The sequence below is a fragment of the Babylonia areolata genome, chromosome 12 (assembly GCF_041734735.1).
Source record: "Babylonia areolata isolate BAREFJ2019XMU chromosome 12, ASM4173473v1, whole genome shotgun sequence".
NCBI classification, from domain to species: Eukaryota; Metazoa; Mollusca; class Gastropoda; order Neogastropoda; family Buccinidae; genus Babylonia; species Babylonia areolata.
The window spans coordinates 10592351-10604323 of NC_134887.1; positions in this window are offsets into that span (position 1 = coordinate 10592351).

Below are 11973 nucleotides of genomic sequence, written 5' to 3' on the forward strand. Positions count from 1 at the left end.
TTAGAAGGTGCAGACATCCAATCTCCAAGGCGTAGGACGACGGTTCTTTCTTGAAGCGCTGCTGCTATCCATCTTGTCAGTGTCAAACTTACTCCATACCTTAGTAGCAGCTCCATGAGGTGCGCAAACTGGACTTTATTGTAGGCATCTTCAAGGTCGATTGCTACTGCTATTGTTTCTTCTTTCCTTTGAAATCCTTCATACACCTCATATGCAAAAGCAGCTGCATTTTCCCATGTGGACTTGCCTGTTCTGTAACCACCTTGAATTGAAGGGAGAATGTGCCTGTGTTCAAGATCCCTTGCAAGTTTCCTGGCTATCATGCGTTCCATGAGCTTTCCAGCAATGTTTTGCATGGTTAGGATTCGGAAGCCGCTTACCTGACGATGGTCCTTTCCTGGTTTTGGTATGGGTTTTAAGAAGCTGTGTGTCCAGTCCTCCGGCACATGTCCATTGTGGAAACTAGATACAGACTGAAACGTTTGCTTCTGTCTTCTTCCGATAGCTCCTTGATGTCCGAGTAGCGAACTTTGTCTGGGCCAGGAGCCGATTCTTTCTTGCATTTAGCTATTGCTTCGTTTAGATCATCTATTGTCAAGTCATCATCGGGTCCAGTCTGCATAAGGGTTTGGTTTAACTCCTCAACATATTTCTTTTTTTCATCTAAGTTTCTTTGATCGCTCTGTTGTATGAAACGTTTGAGCAGGGCGGATCCTTTTTCTTCGTTTGTCTTAAGCTTGGTTCCGTCAGTATCTAACATGTCTGGGGTTGTTGTTGTGCACGTTTTCCCTTCCATGCGACGATAAAATTGCCAGAACTCTGTCAATGTTGTGTCATAACTGAGTGCCTCGCAAAACTGTTTCCACTTGTCATTTTTGGCCTCTTGAGCAATGACTTCAAACTGTTTAGTATTTTCTTTCATTTTTGTTTCAATATCTTTGTCCGGAGAAGGTTTTGTTCTTTCTTTTTGCCAAAGTTTGACAGCCGCATGTTTTTTCTATCCAGGCTCTCTCTGTGTCAGTATTCCACCATGGGGGCTGGATAGTTTGCATCCGGTTCGGTGCCGTTCTTTTGTTTCTTCTGCGTCTTAATTTTTCGATGATGGTTGACTCTTTGGTTTTATACTGGAATGGATCACGCGGTTTCATACAGGGTTTTTCTGATAGTTTCTGTAGACTGAAAACTGCCGGGAGGTGGTCACTGCCTTGGTGTGGAAGCGTCTCTGCATTCATTCCTGCTCTGAATTTTGGAGATGTCAGAGCGATGTCGATCACACTGTCACTGTCCCCTTGTCTTGTTCCAAGGCGAGTTGGGGATGTGGTTGCATGAGACCTGACATAGTACTCCACTCCAAGGCAACGAAACAAGCGATTCTGATTTAACGAAGTTAGAAATGATAAAAGGTGGTGTAAAATTAAAGGTACCTTAAGATGAAGACAAATTTGCACTACACACACAAATTTGCAATCAGATTTATGCACAGAAACCCAAGTCAGATACCAAGTCAGCCGATCTTTCGAAGAGCCCTGAAAAGGCCGTCTCTGCTGACTAGGTCAAAGGCCTTAGTGAGGTCAATGAATGCGACATACAGGGGCATCCTCTGCTCTCTGCACTTCTCCTGGATTTGGCGAAGGGAGAAGATCATGTCTACCGTGGATCTCTCTGCTCGGAAACCGCACTGTGAATCCGGATCAACGCGTTCGGCCAGTTTCTGCAGGCGAATTAGGAGGACCCGAGCGTAGACTTTGCCTACAATGCTGAGAAGCGAGATGCCTCTGTAGTTGTTGCAGTCGCTCCTTTTGGGGGTGAGGGGGGGCCGGGGGGAGGGGGCGGAAGGAAGGAGGGGGGGGGGATATATTGTTACGATGTGCTCGACACTCAAAACGGAAGGCAGACCCAGGAGCAGTAATTGTCATGTCTTCGTTTTCGGAAAGAAAGAGGAAGAAACGTTAAAAAAACAACAACCGTTGTCATTAAGTTTATGTTAAAAATAAATCAGCTAGCACGCAGGTAAATATAAGGTACACTGGAACAAACCCAGACACTTCCTCAAAAAGGAATTATGTTCCGGACTTGTCCTTATGACATGTGCATGTGCACACATCAGCAATGCAGCATATTCAGGATTAAAAGGCTATGCTAGTCTTGAATAGAAAGCTAATTTATGTTTGCACGTTTCTTCTGTTATTGCTGCTGTGTAAAAGGAAGTGTCAGGGTTTGTTCCAATGTACCTCTTATTTACCTGTGTGCTAGGTGCATTGGTGGCATAAACAGTATTGACTTGAAGTTTGTGTTCCATGTATATGTGTTTGTTCTCTTTACACAACTCCTTTCCACCAGTGTCAATCACCATTCGTTGTACTACCATAGCTTTTCTGGTGACAACCAGGCGTGTTTATCGAGACCTCGTTCACTCCTTCCCTCTCTCACTGACTCTACTCAGGCCTGCATCTCCGATCTGAAGACATGGATGACTAAAACAAGCTAATATTAAATGAGTATAAAACTGAAATGATTATCATCCCACGAAGACTTTGCCGCTCATTCTCTCTTCTCTTTTCCTCAGTCTTCATCAGTGGCATCGACATTCCTCTTTCCTCTTCCGTTCGTAATCTTGGTGTCATACTCGACCAGTCTCTTTTCTTTTAGCGGCTTGTCGCATGTTGCAAACGTATGCAAATTGTCGAAATTCGCAGAATTGCATCCATTCGTCATCTCCTGACTGATGGGGGAACCAAATATCTCCTCTGTGCCTTTGTGCTGCCCCGCCTGGATTATTGTAATTCCCTACTTGTCGGTTCACCCATCTACCTCATTGTTAGACTTTAAAAAATCTAGAACTATGCTGCTCGTCTTTTCTTTCGTTCCTTTAAATTTGGTTACGTCTCTCCTCTCCTTCACTGGCTCACTGCACAAGAAATAATTATGTACAAAGTCGTCTCTCTTTGTTTCAAATCCATTGAGGCTACTGGTCCACATTATCTTTCTGATCTCATTCATCCTTACATGGTGGTGGTGTGTCCATCGAGATCGATGATGACCATCGTTGTCATCCAGCTGGGGGATGGGGGGAGGGTGGTGGTGGGGTGGGGGGGAGGATGCTCATGAATCTATCTGTGAATGCGCAGATGGCTGAATAGTCCAATCTGTGCACGAAATGTTCGCTGACAGTTGGGGCAGACAAAGACAGGCATACCATTGTCAGGGAGCTTGTTTGCCCGTGACCTTCTGGCCTGCCTCTTCTGAACAGCTGCAGCAGTCCTGTTGGCCTCGCACAACTTGGCGCCTTTGTGCACAGCAGCGCACCATTTGTCACGGTCCACTGCAGATTCCTCCCAGGAGTCAGGGTTGATCTCTTCCCTTGTTGCAGCTCGCCATAGAAGAGCCTTTTGGGCAGCCAATGGTCTGGCATGCGCGCCACGTGTCCAGCCCAGCGAAGCTGGGACTTCATCAGGATGGTGAAGATGCTGGGAAGGGTGGCTTTTGCGAGCACCTCTGTGTCTGGGGTCCTGTCTTGCCACTTGATGTTTAGTAGCTTCCTGAGGCATGTTGTGTGGAAGTGGTTCAGCTTCTTGGCATGTCGTTGGTACACTGTCCAAGTTTCGCAGGCGTACAGTAGTGTGGGGAGAACTACTGCTCTGTAGACCTTTAGCTTGGTCTCAAGACTAATGCTTCTTCTGTTCCAGACATTTGCATTGAGTCTACCAAAAGTTGCGCTTGCTCTTGCAGTCCTGACGTTCACTTCATCGTCGATTGTCACATTTCGTGACAGTGTGCTGCCAAGGTATGTGAACCGCTCCACCGCACTGAGTCTCTGACCGTTGACTGTGATGTTGGGCTCAACGTAGGGTTTCCATGGGGCTGGCTGATGGAGAACTTCAGTTTTCCTCGTGCTGATGGTAAGGCCGAAGTTCCTGCTGGCAGTGGCAAACTTGTCGACGCTGAGTTGCATGTCAGCTTCAGATCCAGCGTTGAGGGCACAATCATCAGCAAACAAAAAGTCTCTGATGATGTCTGTCATGACCTTCGTTTTTGCTTGAAGCCTTCTGAGGTTAAACAGCTTGCCATCTGTTCGGTACTTTAGGCCGATTCCAACATCGCCATCTCTGAAGGCATCAGTAAGCATTGCAGAGAACATGAGGCTGAACAGCGTTGGAGCCAGGACGCAGCCTTGCTTGACACCATTTGTGACAGCAAAAGGAGCAGATGTTTCGCCATTGTCCTGGACTCGAGCCTGCATGCCTTCATGGAATTGGCTGACCAAGGAAATATATTTCCGAGGGCATCCGTACTTGGCCATGATCTTCCACAGTCCCTCTCTACTCACGGTGTCGAAGGCCTTAGTGAGGTCGACATAGGTGGAGAACAGATCAGCATTTTGCTCCTGACATTTCTCTTGCAGCTGCCTTGCAGCAAACACCATGTCGGTGGTTCCGCGCTCTTTCCGGAATCCACATTGGCTCTCAGGCAAATGACCTTGGTCAAGGTGAGCTGTGAGGCGGTTTAGTAGGATCCTGGCAAGTATCTTGCCTGCAATGGAGAGCAAGGAAATGCCCCGATGGTTATCACAGGCTTGCCGGTTCCCCTTTCGCTTGTACAAGTGAATGATAGATGCATCTTTGAAATCCTGGGGGGTCGTCTCTTCTTTCCACATGAGTGAGTACGGCTGATGGAGCTTCTCAGTCAGCACAGTGCCTCCATCCTTGTAGACCTCTGCTGGTATGGAGTCTGAGCCACTGGATAGCAGACGGATTGCTTTCTGGGTCTCAAGAGGTGTTGGCGGATCGTCCAGTGCTTCGTTGATGGGGACTTGTGGGATACGGTCTATGGCTTCATCATTTATGAAGGAAGGGCGATTTAAGACACTGTTGAAGTGCTCAGCCCAGCGTTCGAGAATTTTCTCCTTCTCGGTGATCAAGGTATTCCCATCTGCACTGAGGAGGGGGGGTGATCCTGAGGATGTGGGGCCGTAGACTTCTTTTAAGGCATCATAGAACCTCTTCATATCGTGCCTGTCAGCATATCCCTGGATCTCCTCAGCTTTGTCACTCAGCCACTTATCCTGCATCTGGCGTAACTTTTGCTGAACAGTCCTGCGGATGGCATTGTACGCATCCTTTTTTGATGTGGACTTTGGGTTGCTCAAGTAGGCTTGATGCAGACGGCGTTTCTCATCCAGAAGCTGCTTGATTTCATCACAGTTTTCATCAAACCAGTCTTTGTGCTTTCTGGTCATGGGTCCCAGGGTCTCTGAAGCTGTACTATAGATCAGCTCACGCAGGGTCCTCCAGTCAGACTCCACATTCTGGTTGTCCAGAGAGGCGGATTCCAGACGATCTTCCAGCAGCCCCACAAAGGACTGTTTGATGGTGATGTTTTTCAGCTTAGCGATGTTAAACCGTTTTGGAGCCTTCTGGCCTTGGGGGCGTCTCTTGGGCTGGATTCGAATATTCAGCTTCGAGACTACAAGGCGATGGTCTGTCCAACACTCGGCGCCGCACATGGTCTTTGTTACACGTACATCTTGCCTATCCCTTTTCCTGACGATGACATAATCGATGAGGTGCCAATGCTTTGAGCGAGGGTGCATCCATGACGTCCTGTTACGAGCAGGGAGGCATAAAACTGTGTTGGTTATCAGCAGTTCGTGCTCTGCACAGGTCTGAAGCAAAAGCAATCCATTTGGGTTGCAGTGGCCCACACCGTGCTTTCCGATCACTCCATCCCAGGAGATGTAGTCAGAGCCAACTCTAGCATTGAAGTCCCCAAGAATGATGAGCTTATCTGCTTTAGGGATAGCAGCAATGACAGAGTGAAGGTCCTCGTAGAACTTCGCCTTCACTTCATCTGGGTTGGTTATGGTTGGGGCGTAGGCACTGACAATGGTGAGGTGCTTCTGGCCAGATGCCAGTGGGAGTTTCATGGTCATAAGCCTATCGTTGACTCCCTTTGGGATTCCAGCTAGCTTGCTGACAAGTGCTGTTTTTACTGCAAAACCAACGCCAGCCTCACGTCGCTCTTCGCTTCCTCGTCCACTCCAGAAGAAGGTGTAACCAGATCCCTGTTCACAGAGCTCGCCTTCGCCTGCAAGCCGAGTCTCACTCAAGGCTGCGATGTCAATGTTGTATCTGGCGAGTTCGGATGCAACTAGTGCCGTTCTCCTTTGGGGTCTGTCCGCGTTATCTCTGTCCAGGAGAGTCCTTATGTTCCAAGCACCAATGGTGAGAGGAACGATCCTTGTTTTTTTCTTTTCTTTCTTGTTTCGACCGCTGATGTAGGGTCCCCGCCAGCCGCGGTATGCTGGCCAGGGTGATATGGAGCAGGCAATTTTTAGGGCACCTTTTTTAGCCCCTTCCTCATGCCAGGGAGGTGAGCAGTGCATTCCTAAAGAGGGCTGCTCAGACGCTCAGACGGCTGCCGAGCTCCATCGCTGCTCCTGTCGACGAAGAAAGACCCTATGGCCTGAGCCGCCTGCGTGCAGGTCTGCGGCTGCGACTGCCAGTGTACCCACACCTGTCGTTTCGTCGCTCGCCTGTCGCCACAGGACTTGGGGGTGATGAAATGATGAAGGATGAAAGGTCATTTTGGATGACTGATGACTTGCGCGATGATTTTGTTTAAAGTGAAGAGGAGTTGCGCAACGTCGACCTCACTCTCTCGTCCGGGTCCACCAATTTCCAGTGGCAAGACTAAGTCGAGACGACTGGAGGATGAGCACGGATGCAGTGGATGACCAAGATATCCTTTCGGTGTCTCATCTTGCTCTCTGCACTCCACAGTGCGTTGCTGTAACCGCCTTCCTCTCCGTTGAACCGATAGGTTTCTTCCGCAGATTCTGCCGGATCCAGACTTCGCATGCATGGGTAGACACACCCCGGGGGCCAACTGCATGTGGCATGCACACAGCACGGTGGAGCTAGATGGCCGTCGGTGGCTCTCCTGAGCCAACGCCCTTTTATGGATCTCCATAAGGGTGTCTAGCCGCCCGCCTCACCAGTCCCGGAAGGGAGCGGTGGGAGTGCCGGTTTAGTCGCCGGCAACCCGACCCTGAACAGGTTGTACTGGATTACAGGTTACCAGTAGCAGATCTAATGACCTGACCTGACCTACAGACATGTAGACACAAATATAAGACACACACAGACATGTAGACACAAATACAACACACACACATACATAAACAGAACACACACATACACAAATAGTACATACATATACACAAATAGTACACACACACACATACACAAATAGAACACACACACACATACACAAATAGAACACACACACATACATAAACCAAACACACACACACACATACACAAACACACACACATACACAAATAGAATACATACACACATACACAAATAGAACAGTACACATACACATACACAAACAGAACACACACACACACATACAAATAGAACACACACACACACACACATGAATAGAACACACACACACACACACATGCATGCACACAAACACTCACACACACACACACACACACAACATTCATACACACATACACAAACAGGCAAGCACACATACACATTACACATATACCATACAGGTACTCACACAGATTCACAGACACACACATAGGGGCATACACACACATAGGCACACACACAGAGGCATACACACACACACACAGAACATTCATACACACATACACAGACAGGCAAGCACACATACACATTACACATATACCATACAGGTACTCACACAGATTCACAGACACACACACAGGGGCATACACACACACACACACACACACACACACACACACACACACACACACACACACACACACACACACACAATGAAATTGTGGCACTCTGGATAAAAGAAAATAGGACACTGTTAGGAAGTAAAATGCTACAAAACAGACTCCTACTGAAGTGGCACCCTTTGTAACAAAGTGGTGTACCGTAACATGTGACACTTGTGTAACATTTCCTAGAGACATCCCTTTTAACAAAGTGAAGTACCATTACAGTGTGACACTGCTCAACATTTCCTTCCATGAAAAACCCCACTTCCACAACTTCCTCAGCAACCAGGAAGGTTGTTTTCGTTTTTCCTTTTGTTTCCAAGGGGCAGAAACATGTCTAGATATAATTCAAATAACTTGTGGCTTCACTGTCTACACTCCGATAGTCTGACATGTACTGATACAATCCAAGTAATGTGTGGCTTTACTGTCTACACTCTGATAATCTGACATGTACTGATACAATCCAAATAATGTGTGGCTTTACTGTCTACACTCTGATAGTCTGACATGTACTGATACAATCCAAGTAATGTGTGGCTTTACTGTCTACTCTCTGATAATCTGACATGTACTGATACAATCCAAGTAATGTGTGGCTTTACTGTCTACACTCTGATAATCTGACATGTACTGATACAATCCAAGTAATGTGTGGCTTTACTGTCTACACTCTGATAGTCTGACATGTACTGATACAATCCAAATAATGTGTAGCTTTACTGTCTACACTCTGATAGTCTGACATGTACTGATACAATCCAAGTAATGTGTGGCTTTACTGTCTACACTCTGATAGTCTGACATGTACTGATACAATCCAAGTAATGTGTGGCTTTACTGTCTACTCTCTGATAATCTGACATGTACTGATCCAATCCAAGTAATGTGTGGCTTTTCTGTCTACTCTCTGATAATCTGACATGTACTGATACAATCCAAGTAATGTGTGGCTTTTTCGGCAGGCTGTACAAGAGAGTGTGGAACAACAAACACCTGAAGAAAGACACAAAGATCAGCGTGTACAGAGCTGTTGTACTGCCCACCCTGTTGTATGGTTCCGAAACCTGGGTCACCTACCGGCACCACATACGACTGCTTGATCGCTTCCACCAGCGCTGCCTTCGCACCATCCTCAGCATCCACTGGAGTGACTACATCACAAATGTCGAGGTCCTGGAGCAGGCAAAGACTATCAGCATCGAGGCAGTGCTGCTAAAGACCCAGCTACGTTGGGCAGGGCACGTGTCCAGGATGGAGGACCACCGCCTGCCCAAGATCGCGCTGTATGGCGAACTGTCCACTGGCCACCGTGAGAGAGGAGCACCCAAGAAGAGATACAAAGACTCCTTGAAGAAAGCTCTCGGTGCCTGTCACATTGACCATCGCCAGTGGTCCGCAGTAGCCGCTGATCGAGAGACCTGGCGACGCACCATCCACCAAGCTGTCTCCTCCTTCGAAAACAACCGCAGGGCCAGCCTTGAGGACAAACGCAGAAGGAGGAAGAACCACGACGCTGCAGCCGCGAACCCAGACCAGACTTTCCCTTGCAACCGCTGCGGCCGACTCTGCTTTTCCCGCATTGGCCTTGTCAGCCATGAACGTGCCTGCATCAGACGTGGACAACGCCCTTCCTAGATCTTCGTCAGCGAAGCCAGGCCATGAATGTGTGGCTTTACTGTCTACACTCTGATAGTCTGACATGTACTGATACAATCCAAGTAATGTGTGGCTTTACTGTCTACACTCTGATAGTCTGACATGTACTGATACAATCCAAGTAATGTGTGGCTTTACTGTCTACTCTCTGATAATCTGACATGTACTAATACAATCCAAGTAATGTGTGGCTTTACTGTCTACACTCTGATAATCTGACATGTACTGATACAATCCAAGTAATGTGTGGCTTTACTGTCTACACTCTGATAGTCTGACATGTACTGATACAATCCAAATAATGTGTAGCTTTACTGTCTACACTCTGATAGTCTGACATGTACTGATACAATCCAAGTAATGTGTGGCTTTACTGTCTACACTCTGATAGTCTGACATGTACTGATACAATCCAAGTAATGTGTGGCTTTACTGTCTACTCTCTGATAATCTGACATGTACTGATCCAATCCAAGTAATGTGTGGCTTTTCTGTCTACTCTCTGATAATCTGACATGTACTGATACAATCCAAGTAATGTGTGGCTTTACTGTCTACACTCTGATAGTCTGACATGTACTGATACAATCCAAGTAATGTGTGGCTTTACTGTCTACACTCTGATAGTCTGACATGTACTGATACAATCCAAGTAATGTGTGGCTTTACTGTCTACTCTCTGATAATCTGACATGTAGTGATACAATCCAAGTAATGTGTGGCTTTACTGTCTACTCTCTGATAATCTGACATGTACTGATACAATCCAAGTAATGTGTGGCTTTACTGTCTACACTCTGATAATCTGACATGTACTGATACAATCCAAATAATGTGTGGCTTTACTGTCTACACTCTGATAGTCTGACATGTACTGATACAATCCAAGTAATGTGTGGCTTTACTGTCTACACTCTGATAGTCTGACATGTACTGATACAATCCAAGTAATGTGTGGCTTTACTGTCTACTCTCTGATAATCTGACATGTACTGATACAATCCAAGTAATGTGTGGCTTTTCTGTCTACTCTCTGATAATCTGACATGTAGTGATACAATCCAAGTAATGTGTGGCTTTACTGTCTACTCTCTGATAATCTGACATGTACTGATACAATCCAAGTAATGTGTGGCTTTACTGTCTACACTCTGATAGTCTGACATGTACTGATACAATCCAAGTAATGTGTGGCTTTACTGTCTACACTCTGATAGTCTGACATGTACTGATACAATCCAAGTAATGTGTGGCTTTACTGTCTACACTCTGATAGTCTGACATGTACTGATACAATCCAAGTAATGTGTGGCTTTACTGTCTACACTCTGATAGTCTGACATGTACTGATACATCCTTACATACCCTCACGCCAACTCCGCTCTTCTTCTGACACCCGCCTGCTTAGGATCCCCTATGTTCGAACCAAAACGTATAGCCAACGCAGTTTTTCATATTGTATTGTACTGTATTTCTCTTTTCATCACAACAGATTTTTCTGTGTGAAATTCGGGCTGCTCTCCCCAGGGAGAGCGCGTCGCTACACTACAGCGCCACCATTTTTTTTTTTCCTGCGTGCAGTTTTATTTGTTTTTCCTGTCGCAGAGGATTTTTCTACAGAATTTTGCCAGGAACAACCCTTTTGTTGCCGTGGGTTCTTTACGTGCGCTAAGTGCATGCTGCACACGGAACCTCGGTTTATCGTATCATCCGAATGACTAGCGTCCAGACCACCACTCAAGGCCTAGTGGAGGGGGAGAAAATATCGGCAGCTGAGCCGTGATTCGAACCAGTGCGCTCAGATTCTCTCGCTTCCTAGGCGGACGCGTTACCTCTAGGCCATCACTCCCATCACTCATACCAAGCCCCCTTTCTTTGGAATCATCTTCCTCAGCCTCTCCGTCACTCATCTTCGCTGCAGTCGTTCAAACCCAGCCTGAAGACCCACCTTTTCCTCTCCTGAATCAAAATTTAGTTATCAGCTTTTCCAGTATGAACTAAAATGACCATCATTTAGTTTGTGAGTTTGACAGTTTCGGACTTTGTAGGTTGTATTTTCAATTGTGTACTATTTATGATCGTGTGCTGTGACCTGTGTGCGTGCGTGCGCGTGTGCTTGTGTATGTGTTTGGATGTGCGTGAATGGTTTGTGTGTGAATTGTTTTAATGATAAAATTATTTGGTATATTGTGTTTTGATTTTCCTTTTTGGTTTTTACTTCTTTTTTTTTTAATTTGTAAACGCCCAGGGCATATTTTCAAAATAATTAGGCTTTTAGGACAGTCGGGGTTGGAGACAGTTCTCATATGGCAGCTAGCCTCCAAGGCTGCAGCACAAAGAGCCAGTAAAATCTAGCCTCCTAGTTTATTAAGAGTCATAGTCCTTCCACAGCACACACACACACACACACACCCACACGCCCTCCCGCCCCCCCCACCCCCCACACACCCATACCCACACCCCCACCAAACCACATCTACCCACCCACACCCACACCCACCAACACCCACCCACAACCACACCTACCCACACCCACCCA